Below are 16,587 nucleotides of genomic sequence, written 5' to 3' on the forward strand. Positions count from 1 at the left end.
CAAATTCCAGCTTCTCTCATGTTTGTTTCTGTCGTTACAGCAAAACATTCACTCCCTCTCATTCCCTCTTCCTCTTTGCTTAAGTCATTCAAATTCATTATTAGAAGTGCAAATCTGAAAAAAGGCATTTTCTCTCTTTGACTGTATGCTGGGAGAAACTCTGTATTCTAAATGTTTGGTCTAAAGCTTGAGCATAACAGATTTAAAATCTATAGTAGATGAGTATGCTGGCCAGCCTACTTAGGCCCTGTTGCAGAAGATCAGCAGATCTGGTACTTTTTGCATGCTGATCCTCCATATGGCAGCACAGAAGTCACATACAGTGATTAATTGTACTCATAGCAATCTCTGAAGTTGTTACTGTCACAGTCGAAATTGCCCAGAGAAAACAGACTTTTTGTTTTTTTTCCAGAATGGCTTCTTCTCTGTTTAATTTCTACTTGCATCAAATGCATATTTGAATATTTTGTATAATTAAAAAAAAAAGGATTTTACCAGTTAAGCAGTTATGCTAAGCGTTGTTTATAAAGGCATCATGTAAGCTTTTTTCTGACATGCCCAAGGCCAGCACAGCTGCACTAAGAAAAGGTAGCCTTGACATTAAGTTAATTCCCAGCTCCATCTCTATTTTTAGTTCAGAAAACTAAATTTGGGCTCATTAGTTTTGGTATTTATCATATGTTTTTTTTTAACATGACTTGGCCTAAAGTGTGTTTCCAAGCAAAAGGAGCTGCAAATTGCCCCCGGTCTTATTTAGCTCAGTGGGCTTGTGGAGGCGTTAGTGTTGTGGTCAGCACTCTTCAGACTCTTTGAATTGCAAATTGTAGCCGTAACTCAAAAGTAATGCAACAGAGAACGTCACCTCCTGTCATTTTTCTGTATTTTGGGTGCATGAGGGCACCACTGTTCAGTAGCTGAAGTTATTGTTTTTGTCTCAAGCGCATCTCTTCCATATTGTGGAAATGACACAAACCCTCTTTTTAAACTTCAACCTTACTAATTTGGCAGATGGCTTTTATAGCTGCAGCACTGGCCAGCAATGTCTTTTTCAGCTTCTTGTGGTCATGTAATCTTCTGGAAAAACAAAACAAAACAAAAAATCCCCAAAACAAAACTGACATTTGGACTTGATGCTCTTCCATTAAATACAATATCATAAAATTAGCTGTTTATGACCTTTTTAAGAATATTCTGTTTTTTCTTTTTCAAAACTACCAGTAATTTTAGTTGTAAACATTTTGACTTCAATGAAAAACACTTCTAACAAGTGTCCTTTCAAAAAAAGTCAGGGATCATGGAGAAATCGGATTTCTGTCTTGGTCACATGCACCTGTGCAGGTGCAGTGGGTTATTGGGTTGTCTGGACTCATGAAGGGTCATAGACAGGAGTGACCGCATCTTAAGGCGAGCGCAGGTGTGTCTTGCTGTTACCTTGAAGCTCATGCCCTTAAGGGACATACCCTTGTCGTGCGAGGGGTCAGTGTAACGTGAAGTTTTCATAATGTAAGTTGTAAACACCTATGACTAATGCGTGATGATGTCGTACAGTGCCCATATGCTGCACTCTAGACGTTAGTAAGGTATGATTACTGGCCCCTTTTCGATTTTGTGCAAATGCTGCAAACCTTTCAGATTTCACAGAAATTAAAGAAACAAGTTAGAAAGATGCATAACGGGAAAGTGGACATATAAACGAGTTTGAGGAAGAAAATATTCCTCCATTGCTGTAGAAAACTGAAAGGGGGGCAAAGTTTGGCATTTTTAGGAAACATGCACTTTGTGTGTAGACAAGTGAAAATTAAATGTATGATGGTCTAGATTCAAAATTTGCTCTAAACTGGCTGTCAAGAGCTATGAGGTTTTATTGCCTGGAACCATGGTGCCTTTTGGTGAAGCAGAACCGTTTGGTGAAAATTATGGAGTGCATTGGACATAAATGGTTCCAAATTCATCTTGAAATTGCAGAAAATGTGCTTTTTATGCTTTTTGATAAATCCATTGATTTCTAACTCTGGTAATAGCTATAATACTACCTTCAAGGGAGTCTGGAGATCATCATGATTAATGGATTATTATCGTCCTTCCTCCAACCCACTCCACTCACAGATACATTTCTGCAATAATTTATCTAAAACAAAGTAAAAGCTTAAATTTTTCAGACCATCAATCACCCTGTAAAAACTGAAAATACTCAGTTTTCAATCTAGTTTCAATGCCCGATGGCTGTAACAAAGGACAGAATCTTTTCTGGCATTTCTTAATTAGTGACGCAGCTGATTGTGTATCTAGCCGGCAGGTGGGGGGTCGGGGTGGGCACTGGAAACCAAAGAGGGTCAACACAGAGGCCTTTCTTTTTGCCAGGCTAATTAATTCTGCATGTCTTTTCTCTCATTGCCTGCAGCTCGTTATGACTTTAACACCATGAAGCTCAGTTGATTTGAAATGGAGGGTTCTGTCCCACTCTTACTTTCTTTCTTTCACACCTTGTTGTTTATTTACCAAATGAAATAACCAGTGATAAGAAAAAGGCATGCACTATTGTGGCAATATTATTGAGAGCAGGTTGTGGTTTTGCAAAAAAAAAAAAAAAGTCTTTGCATTTTGAATGTAGTTTAATCCGTTTATAATTACACAGAGAGGAAGTAAAACAGAACTCAGATTGTTTGAATGTGTAATCCCTTTCTGTGCATAAACATGAGAATATTTTATCAATGGAGCTAGAATTATACTTGTGAATAATTGCCTGGGGTAAAACTTCTTTTGATAGTCTCACTCTGCCCCTTTTCGGGGGTTACAATGTCTATAAAGCTAAATAGAAGAGGCTTGGGAATTGTAAAAATTACCTTCAAAGGCATGTGTAAAATTGGGCAGCTCATCCCTGTAAACATGAAATGAACTCGATTTTCATTGTAAAGGACCACAAGGACTGATTTCATGTCTGAAAAGGTCAACAAAAAAGGAACTTGTCAGATGGAGTTTCAATTATCTCTAATGACTCGATACATTTGCTTAACAAATTGACCGTATATATTTCTCATCTGCATCGAATGATGGACATCAGCTAACACTTACTTCTTTGTCAGTAAACCCAGTAAAATTTTTGAACAGTCTTTACAATCATTATATTGATTAGTATAACATATTGTTAATTTCTGCAAAAAAAAACAAAACACAAAACAATTAACCATTTTTCTTTTTAATTGAACTGTGTTTAAATAAAAACCCAACAATCTTGGGTTTTGCCAGATTCCAACATGCTGATATTTTTAACCCAAGTTGGCCAATGTCAAAATGTGATTATTTATTTATTTTCATCTTTTTACGATCAAACACGAAGTCAAACTGACTAAAATTGTACCTAAAACCACAATTGCTCTAATCAAAACAGGAAAAGTGTGTTTGAAATAAACTACATTTAGTCCATTTAAGGCTCAAGGTTCACTTCAAACTGCCTCGATTTAAAAATAAATAAATAAAATAAACTTAAAAAGGCGTTGCTGGCAATCAACTGAACCCTTTTTTGTTACTAATCTTTTTTCTAATCTCCTCCATCAAACAGAATGTATTCCAGAGCTCCAACTGTTGCTGCAAGCTGCTTCTATTGAACGGATAAACGGTTTTTCCCCCTTGCAAAACAGTAACTGGGTTTTTTCTTTAGGTGTACATGCTTCCAGTGAAGGCATATGATTCTCAGTTAAGTCTGTCTTTGTCAATTTTTGCGTAATATCGAGAACTGTGAGGAAATATGTTTTTTTTTGCCTAAAATGTTGGGATTAGTTAACTTCTTTTCGTTTTTACGGAATCCGTTTTTTGGGAGTTTTTCCTTACCGCGAAGGGGGGTCTAAGGGCAGGGATGCCAGTATAGCTTAATCAGTTTGTTAGTTCATTTTAGTATTTTACTTTTGCACTCTTTGTATTCACGATCCTTTTGAGTTCATGTTTCACTTCGAAGCCCATCGAGACGACTGTTGCTGTGATTTTGGGCTATACAAATAAAATTGAATTGAATTGAATAAAAAAGACAGTGGCAGAACTCACTGTAGACTTGCAAACCCTGATGTTGTGACTCTAAATAATTAATGTTGGACTTACATGTCGTAACAGTTGCTGTGCCTCTGGTGTCGAGGGACTTGAATTCAGGTCTTTTAGTTAGATTGCATGTTGACTGATTGCTCCTATCTGAGACACTAAAGCCAGGATTGAGTGGGTAGATTGATATCTCTCAGATCATACACTGTATTGTTATTTTGGCAATAAAAAAAGATGTTCTATGTTCCCACAAAAATTTAAATGTTATGTCTGATGTGCCCATTTAGATTCCGATAAGTCTACTTCGTTATTAAAAACTTTATCTTTTTTATTGAATATGTTTTTTTTAATAAAAGTTTATTAAACAAGCAGCAGAAAAAAGTTTAATAAAAGTGTTTGCTAAAACATTCGTGGATAATGACTGTTTTGTGTACATAGAGCATACTGGTATGCTTAATTCAATTGAACTGAAAACTTACAAACATGAAGAGTGTCAGCCTATCCAATGGCAGTAAAGAGCAAGAAAAACCCTTCTGATGAAGAAAACCAATCAGATGGAGACGGACCAGCAGGAGCCCAACCCACATAAACCTTGTGATCCAGAAGTAAAACTATTAGATCATGTCTGCGGACTTTTGATCATCTTCCATCATGTTAGACCAATATTCACAGCTTTCCACATGCTCTTGGAAGTTTAACTTTAAAATCTGTTGTTCTATTTAATTTGTTTTTTGCTAGCTATGATAAAATTACCTTAAATGCTGTTCCTGCAGAGAATACTTTGACCTTACATGTGTTGGAAGTTTTAAAATAAAATATGTCCATGTTAAGGAGTTTTAAGACAGAGATTCAGAGAAAATAAGGGGTTCAAAAATTCTGTTTAAAATAATTTTAGGTTTTCAATCAATCAAATAAAGTTTTTTTTTTTTTACAAAAACCCATGTTTAATAATGTCTTTCACAATTACAAACAAATTAGCTTTAATAGAACTAAAATCAAATTACTTTAGTGGTAAAAAGCAAAGGAGCAGTAGTAAAGCCATAAACAAAAATATCAGAGCAATAAAAGAAACGATAAAACAGTGGTAGTTCCATTAAGCAGCAAATGCCATGTTAAATAAAATAATTTTAACTTTTACATTTAAATGGATGAGGTTTCGTGGTGGTCCGCAACTCTATGGACCCCCCCCCCCCAAAAAAAATGTCCTAATTTTGAAAGATGAGATGGTCTGATGCTTTTATGATTTCTTTTTATGTTTTGTTTTAAAGGATTAATTTAATTAAAGGCAATTTTAAACCTTTAGAAAACTATTTTGATACACCTCGTTTAAAACTGAAGATAAAAACTGATAGAAAATAAAATCTTCCTGTAAGACTTTCTTATGTACGTTTTGTAGCTCCTTCAACTCAGTCATATTAGACCAGCAGTCAGAGTATTTTCTATGACCTGTGTGTACTGCTGAAGCTGCTGCATTCTCAGTAAGACACCTGTGAGGCTGTCATCATCCTGGGAATGCTTGGAGATTTATTACCTATTGATACACACCCTCCCAGAACCCACCCTCCCGGAACACACCCTCGCCGAACACACCCTCGCCGAACACCCCCCCAAAGACACCCACAGTACATTGTTGACTCATGAATCGTGCAGCCGGAAGCCCATGAATCATTCTCTTGAAAAGAATATTTCTTCCATTTTTCCACACACATTTCCTGTGATTTAGCATCCTCTGTCAAATAGATAAAGTACTCTGTGGACAACCAAGTACAGGAAGCAGGAAGAGTTTTTTTTTTTTTTTTTTTTTTTTCCCCACCCATCATGTGTTTTCTCTTTTGGAAAGAAATGCAATGAAATGATGGTGGCTCTTTCATCTCTTTTATAAAATGTCCACTATGTTGTCTTGTTTATATATGTTAACAGCTGAAGTGACCAGGCACATGGGGAGGAAGCTACAGCTAAAGTGATTAGTGAGACAGGGAGGAGGGTCTTTGGTGTTCCATCTGGAATGAGCAAAGCAGATAAGGAGACTTGGTGATGAAATTAATTAGTTCAGCATTGTGTTAAGACAGTGCTTCTCAATTATTTTTTTGCAAGGCCCCCCCACTAGGAAAAAGAACATGCCCCCCCACTTGCCGCGGTGACTATAAATAAGATCAGTATCTATAAAAATTGTGTAAGTATGCCTGAAATTGTATCTTTTAACATTGACAAAAGAAAAAAGCAATATAAATCCACAGTCAAATATTAAATTTATTTTGCCACACAGAAACCCTTTTATAGTCTAAAACAGAAAAGAAGCTTAAAGACCTTAAAGTGCCTGAAATGAAAAACCTGTCAGTCCTAATTTGAACTAGATACATTTTTGACCAACTGAACCATTTGATGCTGGGAAAAATTATTCAATCAATAAATAATAATAAATGTAAATTGATCTGAAACATGAACACAGCAGCACCAATATATCTAACATTTTTAGTCTGAAGTATTTATGTTCTCAAAAAGTGGAGCTGTTTTACTGCATTACCTGCTGTCTTTATGTCAAATACTCACGCCAACTAAACGACAGGTGGACGCAAAGAAGACATTTATGGAAAATAAAGACGCGTCATAAAAATGTCTACCATAGTTAATAAAGAATGACCATTATTAGAATGAGTGTTTGAAATATCGTAATCAAAAGGCACACAATGTTCCTGGTGTTGCGCAATAGAGGCTGTGCTCCATGCGCAGTTTCACCTCGCTGCCTGTGCCCACTACCCCTCCCCTTTTCTCTCTCAATGACAGGAGCGCGCAGCTGCAGGGACGGCAGTTCACAGTTTTAGGCTGTTACAAACACTGTAATATAACAGATACTAGTAAACAATAGTGGAGCAGATTTTTTTCCAAGCCGCCACCGCTCCCCGTTAAATTTGCGTCCCGTGAAATTGCCGTATTGTCTGCTCCTTAAACCGCTACTACTGCGCTACTACCCTGGCATCGCATCGTGCCCCCCACTATTTGAGAAGCACTGTGTTAAGAGGAAAAGGTTTGCTAAGAAAAAGTGGGACCCTGAGATGACAGAAGATTGCAGACAGGAGTACAGGGAGACGTAGCACAAGGTGAAGGGGGACGTGAATGCCAAATAAAGTGTCTGAGGAATTGTAAAATAGGTTAGACACAGAGGGTGGAGAGGGGGTTTTGTACTGGTTGGAAAGCTGGAGAAAAAAGATGGGAAGCATCTCCATTGGGGGATAAAGGACAAGGATGGAAATGTGTTGACAGGTTCCACAAGTGTGATGGCAAATTTTAAGTAAAGCTGATGAAAGAAAAAAAAGTTACAGAACACAGAGTGGAAGGGGTTGGCTGCTGTCCTTGAGAGAAAACATACAATCAAAACAGGATTGGTCCTAAAACTAAACTTTTAAGCCTGGAAAGCTGTCAGGTGGCAGCTATACTTCTACATTCATCAGTTCATCTGAGTCAGGATTCTGGGATGGTTCAAAAAAATAAATAAAAAACCTTCAACTGTGAAATGCAGCCAACATGCAGAGAGCTCACTGTCTTTGTGCACTTTGGATTGAGTAGGTCATGGTTTAGGATAGACCAAAAAAATAATGCTTGAAAAATGGTTGACTTTACTGCTGTTTAACAGCAAAATGAAAACAAAGTTTGTTAATATATGAAACTGTAACGATTTGTGAATTTTTTTTGTTAAATAACTATAAACACAGTTTTATCATTTAAGCAAATCACTTTGTGTATCTGTTACTGTTCCTATTTAGGGAAAAGCTGCTAAAGAAAATGGAACTTTTAGAATAATTTTTTTACACGTTTTTATTATTTTACATCTTTTTTAGCATCTCTCACCAAACTGACCTTCCTTATTTCTGCCAATGCACTAATCTCCATTAAATGGGTTTATGTCATCAGTGTCGTATTATTTTGATAATTTTAGTGTAACAGACTTGTGTTTAAGAAAAGCAGAATCACATTGTCAGGCTCTGAGTACAATAAAGGTTTTCACAAATGAAAACCGAGGAAAACAAAAGCTTCACTGAGAACAATTATTGTCAGACCAGGATATAAAAAGCCCTCTGACATTTTACTAACAGTCCAGTCATGCATTATTTATCCAGAGAGTTTATATCAGTTTGCAAATACTCAGACCAGGCAAAGAAGCCATTTTACATAATAATCCCTTCCCTGTGTTTTATGATGAATGCTCTTAAAATTCTGTGTATTTTACCCCGAGTGCACATAAACTAAAAGCGTGCCAAAGCTATAACTCTAAAACACCCACTCTCAACACTGCAAGCGGCACTCTAGGATCTTAATCTGCAATATCATTTATCCACCTTTTAACGCCCCCCTCCCCCCAAAAAAAAGAAAAGAAAAAGAAAAAAGTTACGTATTTAGAAATTATTGAGATTGAGACAATTATCAAGGTGGCCTTAGAATATTTATTTCTACAAATGTTAAAAAGAAAAAAACAAATCCTTTATTTTGGTTAACATCATTTTAGGAATGGTACATTAATAGGAGCAAATATCTAGTACAGGTAGAAATTGTGCTTCATTGTACAATGGAAGTAGCTGGCACTTGTTTTGAGGATTTTTCTGCTTTAGATTGTTTCAAAGGTCTGCTTTGCTTAAGCACGATAACTTACAAAAAAAAATCATCAAATACCAATGATATACATTTGAGACAATGTGAGGCCATTGGTCTTGACCAAGGGTGGACTGACTCCCAAAGTTAGACATCAAATCAGTAATGAACCGATTAGTACATGGCACCTCTTTCTCTTGAGGTAAAGTAAGTGGAGCTGTTCACAAGTTGTACATCATCTTACGACAGTTGGATTTATGACTGCTGGGTTAAAATAATTTGTGGAAAGTTATGTTTCAGTTAAGCTTTGTCTACAGGGAAACCAGCATTTGTTCTCTGTTAGTTGATCCTGCATTCTTAACTAATTGAAGCACAACATCTAATCAATCAGTGTTGTCCAAACTTCTTGTTTTGTAAATTAAAAATTACAAGACTTTATTCTCCAAATCTATCCTTTGAATACATTAGTATCCTTTCACTCATTACCGGTACTTATTTTAAGTATTTGGGGCTAAACTCATCCAATTCTAGTATCCATTTTTATGCCGATGACACAGGCATTTTCTGGTGCTGCAAAAGCCTTTTTTTCCGCACAGGATTCTTTATTTTAACTAAAATGAGTGCTCAGTTGGGTAAGACCAAACTTGTTCTCTGGTTGGAAGAAGATACAAATCCCTCACTGTCTACAGTGTCCTTACAGCAACAACATAGAACTGCTTGATTTGTACTGATGGATGACTCCCTCACTTTTGTAGAACATAAGGAGAGTCTTGTGAATAAACTGAGATTGACATTGGGTCTTTATTTTTTAAATTCCATATTTTTACTTTGTTTTAGCATTTTTAATAATTGTTCATGAATCAAACACTATTCATTACCACAAATGTATTCTTTGAAAGAAGTCACAAGAATCTGTTTTCTTCAAATGTTTCAGTTCAATTTGTAAGCTTAATCCTATTTATTATGCTTTTCTGGGGTTCATCACTAACTGTAAAACATTGATAAAACCATCATTACATTTTTTCTTTAGTGGGCCCTAGCCATTCAAAACAGGAATCATTGGTGCATTTTCATTTTCAAGGCAATGCTAGGACTTTTGCTGCCACAGAAAATAATTGATTTATGCCTTCATATCTTAACATGAAGGCATACATTGTTTCTTTATGATTAACTTTTGAAGATTATAATTTAGACTGAAAATCACTAGCTGAAGTGTACGTTTTTTTTATGCATGGATCGTAGCTGAACTGACTTTAGACAGTGATGTCATCCCAAAGGGTCTTACTCTGTCAATTAGTAGCTTACATGTGTTAGATTTGCTTAAAAGTCACTGCTGTTCCTTTGCAACAACATATTCCTACTTTAATTCAAGATATCTTTAACAAGAAGTTTGAAAGGACAGAAGGTTGTAGTGGGTAGAGTTTGCACATGTGATAATGATAGACATCGGTTCAGCTGACGTCATGTGGTCTTGCTGCATGGGTTTTGTCTGGGTCAGACGTGAGCGGGATTTTTTTGGTGGTTTGTGGATGACTAGTCAACAATTTTCAGGGATCCAAAAGCTCCTGGGTTTCCAAAGAATATTCCCTTATGTGCTCAGTCTCTACTCTACTTCAAATAGGCTGGCCTCATGCCACCACAGAGCACACATATGTTCCACCAGAAATTCACAGTTTTACTGGCGTCAAATTTATATGCTCACCTGACAACCTTGTCCTTCATCATTTGTATTTCGTTTATGCTTGGTACGTTTCTTTATTTTCTCTTTCCAAGTAGTCCAATCTTTTTTTTTTTTTTTTTTGTCATTCAGCACAAATTTCACCTTTTTGTTTTATTTTTTAAAATCCCTATTTGTCAGGAGCAGCAAGATAAAATGTGGGGCTTTTTTCTCTCAAAGATGAATGTTGGAAAAGTATGTGGGCGGGAAAATGACAAACAAATCAGGAATTCAGACAAAGTAGGGATTGAGGTTTAAAGAGCAGAGATCCTTTCCTTAACCTCATACTTTGACTCGAGGTTTCTGGTCAGAGAAACAGGCTCTTCTGAACAAATCTAACATTATGTTTTACCATCTGTCCATTTAGAAAGGAAAAAGTCGAGCTGAATTAAACTTTTTGTTAGACAATAATGGTGAAACGCCTTATTCAAACCAAATAGATAATGCATAATGGCCAGCACTCTAATCCCACGGGCTTTTTTTTCTTTTTTTTTTTTGTTAATTAGATAAGCTATATGTGACCTTTTCTGACACACACATGACCCCAGAAAAATTGGCTCTCTAATTTTCTAGAATTTCGGATTCCTTCTTTATGCGATCTTGTTCAAAGGTCAAAACGAGTAATCTACATGGAATTGATTCATTTTTAGATGTTCAGAGTGTTCTAAAAAATGATTATTAGATCTTTAATGAGCAGGTCCGAAATTGCCATCTTAAATTGGTTATGCCTTTATACTCAGTTAATTAGCAATGTAGATTAGCAAATATACATTAAAGTTGGATAGAAAAACAACTGCACATGAATTTAACAAAAATATAATCGCTTCTGCCCAAACTGTACACACCCTTGTTCTCGATCTCCTCTGTTTATCCATGCCCTCTCTTTATGCCCTCTCCTGAGGCCAGAGGGAGCCCTTTGAAATGACCCGCCTTCTCTCTTGGCAAGGTTGTATTTCTTCATTAGACCCTCTGGGGGCTGCCAAAGTCCCAGAGGATGTCAGAGTACATTAATCCTCATCAGGACATAGGTCCTCTCAGGTGTGAATGGCAGCCAGCAGCTGTCGACAGAGCTCTCACAAACCTATTGCAGTTTGGATATCACACGAACTGCATGCATATATATAATTCCAGCAAAATCCCTGGTATATGAGCACATCTCAATTTAGGACCTGACCCATGATAATTGCAAAAGCCTTCATATATCTTAAGGTCTTTATGAGAACAGAAAGCCATCTCTGCTTAATTTTCCATCTGAGTAAATTTGCAGGGTGCATTTGAGGAGCCTTTGTGATTGCTTTGCCACAGAGGACCTTCACAAGATCGTGGATCACATTGATTCTGTTTCCTCTTTTTCTTTTTTTGGGGACATGGAATAGCATTGCGTGGGTTTAACCAAGACATTTTTTCAAGTAATTATGTCAAGTGATTTCTCTCACTGGGGTTTTTATGGCTCCCCCTGGATGTGCATACAAATCACACATTTTTGCTCTGTGGTATAAACTGAGCTGCCTCTAAAGACTATATTTTTATATTATGAAACCCATTTGTTAAGGTCTTCAGACAGCACATGACGCTGAAGGAAAGAGGCCAGCTTCAGATGTGAGACGTTAATTACTTCAGTTTGTTAAAGAGGACTTTGCTCTGGACTCTGGCTCACAGCTAAGCCTCTATCCACACGTAACCCTGACAGCGGTCCACAGTGGCACTACTCTAAGCAGAGTGTAAATGTTAAAATATGCAATTGGTAAACTTTTAGGGATTTGAAGCTTGTGTATAATGATTCCTTCCTATGATTATTTTGTCATCCTATGGTTATTTTGCCATCGTGGGGCCAGTTTTTCCAGCATGTGTGGTTGCTTTATGAAAAAAAAACAAAAAAAAAACTTTATTCTCTATTTATTTCTGTCTTTCTGTTCAGTTCTGGCTCTCCTAAAGCTTTGTGGCAGCCTGACTGTCTCTGGCAAATAAGACCAATGCAAATGCTTTAATCCAGTGTGAATTCTGTGGGAGCAGCTTATTGTGCTGTACTGCAGCCTCGGTGCAACCTTGCAAGGTCCTTTACTATTTTGGAAGATGGGACCTTTCAGAACAGTTGAAAGAAGCAAAAAGGTATTAGGTCATTTTTCATGTGAGAAAAAACAGTAGGCATTATTTTGTCCAAGCCACTGTTCCAGAACTACAGGTGAACCCAGAAGTACCAAACGTAGCAGCCCTAACAGGACCTCTGGAGGTTGGTTTCAGAAGAAAACTATTGCTGATGTGTTTAAAGTCCACCTTTAAAGAGAAAAAAATATTCATGCCCATTTTGGTGTTCAGTTTAGCCAACTCGTCCACTGTCCAGCAACCCCCTACCTTCAGCATGTTTGTGTTTACAGATGCGTGGCTGCATCTCTACATTAGATCAAAAAGAAGCTGTAATTAATCAATTTATTCACAATAAAATTGAACCAGCCAAAACAACTTTTTTAACGCCCAGCTGTTGTGGCTTTTTTTGTCCCAGCCTTTTTTTTTGTCTTTTCTCAGCCTAGGATTATCTACAAAGATGTGGAAAACATTTTTTAACAAAGGGTTTGTGCATTTAGACTCAGGAAATGGAAAATCAAACTGGCAAATAAGTCATTGGTATTTCTTGCGCCCTAAATAGTTGAGTAATTGAGCGTGTGGCCCCAAAATAATGTCTTTGGAAGTGCAGTTTTTCACAGGTACACAGTTATTTATTTTTACTTTAGTAACAACAGGCTTCACCATTTGGTCTATATTACTGTTCTGCTAATACGCCAACAGTTCGAACCTGGTGCTGTGGCCAGTTCTGTTCCATCTCTGTAGAGGAGATTATGACTCGCAATAAAAAAAAAAAACAACATACAGAGATTCAAAGCTTTCCAAAATATTAAATATACTTGTCTGTGCTTGACTTTCTGGCGTCCATAAGTATTTGAGATCCAAAGGATACAAAGTGTTGATTCAATTAATTGTGTTAATTGACTTCAATGAATTCATAACCTAAATGATGTCATTTCTTTGTTTTAGTTTTTTGTTTTTTTTTACAAACAGTAAATCTGGATGTACAAAAAAAGTGCATTCATCTTGACTTAAAGACCCATTACAATGAAAATCGTGTTTTTGGTGTTTTTAACATGTTCTTGTGGCATTTTGTTTGGCTAAAATGTGCATTCCTGAGTATTTATTTGTTCAAATCATGAATCTGGAAGACGAAAAAATGCTATTGCTCCCACTTCTAAATCCTATCCATTTGAGTACATCACTTAATAAATAAATTCATAAATAGTTTGGGTACTTTTTTGTTTTCCTCATCTGAGTTGACATCTGGCTCAAAATAACTGGATAGCTCAAACTTTTCTCGCCATTTTTGTTGCACTGTTAATGTTATGTTGGGGATTAAGAGGGGCTGTAAGATAGCAGGAGAGAGTGTAAACAAAGGGATGATGGGAAATGAAGAAAGGCTTTATCCGTGCCCACGGTCCCACCCACAACTTAGAGGAGACTTTCTGAAGGACTCTTACCCCCTGCAAAAACTACAGGTTTTTAGAGTTTGACTAAAAACTCTATAATCCTAATTTACAGACCACTGGAAACACTCTTGAAAAAGATTAAAATATGATCGGAGTGGGACTTCAAACACATTTATGTACCAGTAATTGAAAAATAAATCACTGAAATGTAAATGAAACACCTTTAAGAGTATGAATCTGTGTTGCAGAATTTTGCTATGGTGAAAAGTAAAAGATTATTAAATAAAAATAGTCTTACTTGGTGAAGTAACCCTGTTTAAAAGGTAATTTTAAACAAGATGTAACACAAATGTACATGTAATCAAACACAATAAGTCTTGCATACAAACAAAGAAAAAAAAAGAAAATAAGACACGACAGCAGCCGTTCCAGAAATGTAAACAGGTTTTGCAATGACAAGAGTGTTTTTATATACAGTCCAACTGTCCCATTTTTTTTCCTTGAATTTTCCTTCCCTAAATCTTAAAGCCAAAGTCATCTTTCCATGATGTAGATCTCCTCCACTATTTCAGTCCAGTCTGTGAGTTTTGGTGGTTCTGGCTTAAGCCATCTTCTAGTAATTGCCTTCCTTGCTGTTATTAGCAATATTTTAACCAGATACTGATCTATAACTGTGACCGTTTCAGAAATTTTACCCAGATGTAATACTAACTGAGGGAAGGGAATTGTATATTGGAGAATATTTGTTAAAACACGATAGATGGAATGCTAAAATGGCCCTATTTGCAAATAGCTCCAGAAGATATGGGAAAGATTTGCATTTACATTGTCTCAAACACGTCTGTGGATTTGTTGATTGTTTGCTTTTAATTGAAGGTGTAATAAAGAAACGCATGAGATTTTTCCAGTTAAATTCCCTTCATTTCAGTGATGTGGTGGAAGACTGAGTTAATCTACACATTGAGTACCATTCTTCCTCTGAAACGGTGATGGACTTTTCCTTTTCCCGCTTTTCTTTGACATATAAAGTTGTGTTTTTCTGACATGAAATGAGGCTGGTGTTCAGTTTTGAAATCATTTTAGATATTTTTTGCTGGTATGCTCCAAATATTCCCCTCTAAGACTGGATTTTGTTCACTCCCTCGTTCTGATCTAATTTCTTTGTTAAAATATTCCTTCATCTAGAAGTATCGAAAAAAGTCATGATTGGCGAGTCTAAATTCCATCTTTAGGTCCTGGACGTCCCTCTTCAGTGTTGTTACTCCACTGCTTAAATGTGGAATCATCTTTTGCTGGTTTGAAACTCTTGTCAAGATAAATCCATTTAAGTATTTTCCTTTCCTTTTTCAGCTTTAATTGCCTTGCTTCTTTTTGCCAAAGTTCCATGGTAAACGCAGTTACTGGATTTAATAATGTGGTAATGTCCTTTGGTAAATCATTTTCTCCGAAAAAGGGTCTGAATTGGATATCCTGATGTACATGTCTCAATCTCTTTGCATCTAGCATAGTATTCAGAATCACACCAACAACACACAGTGCATCTGGACTGCAAAAAAATATAATTTCCGAATGGGGAGAGAGGTGAACCCCCTTTATCTTTAGGCAGTTTAAAAGGTAATTTTTAAATGCATTTGGTGTTTATTTTTTTGAGGTTTTTATTTTATGTGAGCCTCATTGAGTAGACCTTGTCCTTTTTGTGATCAGGTCAGTCAAACCTCTAACATAGTTCGGTTATGTGTGGAGTCAACTACCAGCAGTTTGAAACAAAAGTTCTGTCAATGAAAAACTGCTCTGGACATCATCATTTAAACCTTCTATCACTAATCCTTGTCTATCCAATCATGGTTTTTCTTATACTTTCTCCCAGCTAATCCACAAAAGGCCCGTATGTTTTAAATTATTTCAGTCCTCCACACTCATTTAGATCCCACTTCCTCAACCCCACTTCAACTCTTTTTTAGTTTGTCTTCTTAATGACTGATGGTGTTTGATTTTCAAGCTCCAAACTAAATTCATATTACAACTCATATCATCTTCAGTTTCTCTTTATAAAAATGTCTTTGTCTTATCTGTATAACCGTCTTTATGGTTTTGCATTCTGCATAATGTCTGCTTCAGTTATCTGAGTTTTTTAAAGTCAGCTTTTGCAACAAAAAATTATATATTCAAACAAGAAATAAAGAAAAAGCAGATTTAACAATCAAATAATTGAGTTTTAAGTTTTGAATTCAGGTTTGTCTCTAGAATTTTGTACTGGTAAATCAAGGGGGTAGTTGTTTGAATCTTAATGGGAAAATTGATTGCCTACTGTATTGAAGTTGCTGTAAAGCTCAGTAACTACAATATTTTTAATAAAAAGAGGTGGCCTTGTATTAAAAATGAAACCAATAAAACTCTTAAAAAAAAAAAAAAACTTAAATTAGAGAAAAAATAGCAAACAGCTATTTTAAAATTGTGTTGATCAGAAAATGTTCTTAAATGGCCATTTAAAAACATTGAAATATATGTTATATGATATAAAGTGTCATGGTATGTTGTGGCTGCACATTAAGAACATGAGTGTGTTGTGGGAGAACCATTTATGCTCATGGAGCATTGAAAATCATGAACTCTGTCAGACTTTGAGCCCCTGTAACAGAGCAGGTGTCCTGGTGGATACGGTGGATTTCAGTAGTGAACTTAAAGATTTCCTACTAGTGAATTAACAATGCAGAGGTTCAGACTCCTATGCCAAGAAAGTTCATACAGTCATTCTACTGTAAGGGGCAATGAAATTCGAGCCCA

The sequence above is a fragment of the Oryzias latipes genome, chromosome 3 (genome assembly GCF_002234675.1).
Source record: "Oryzias latipes chromosome 3, ASM223467v1".
Lineage (NCBI taxonomy): Eukaryota > Metazoa > Chordata > Actinopteri > Beloniformes > Adrianichthyidae > Oryzias > Oryzias latipes.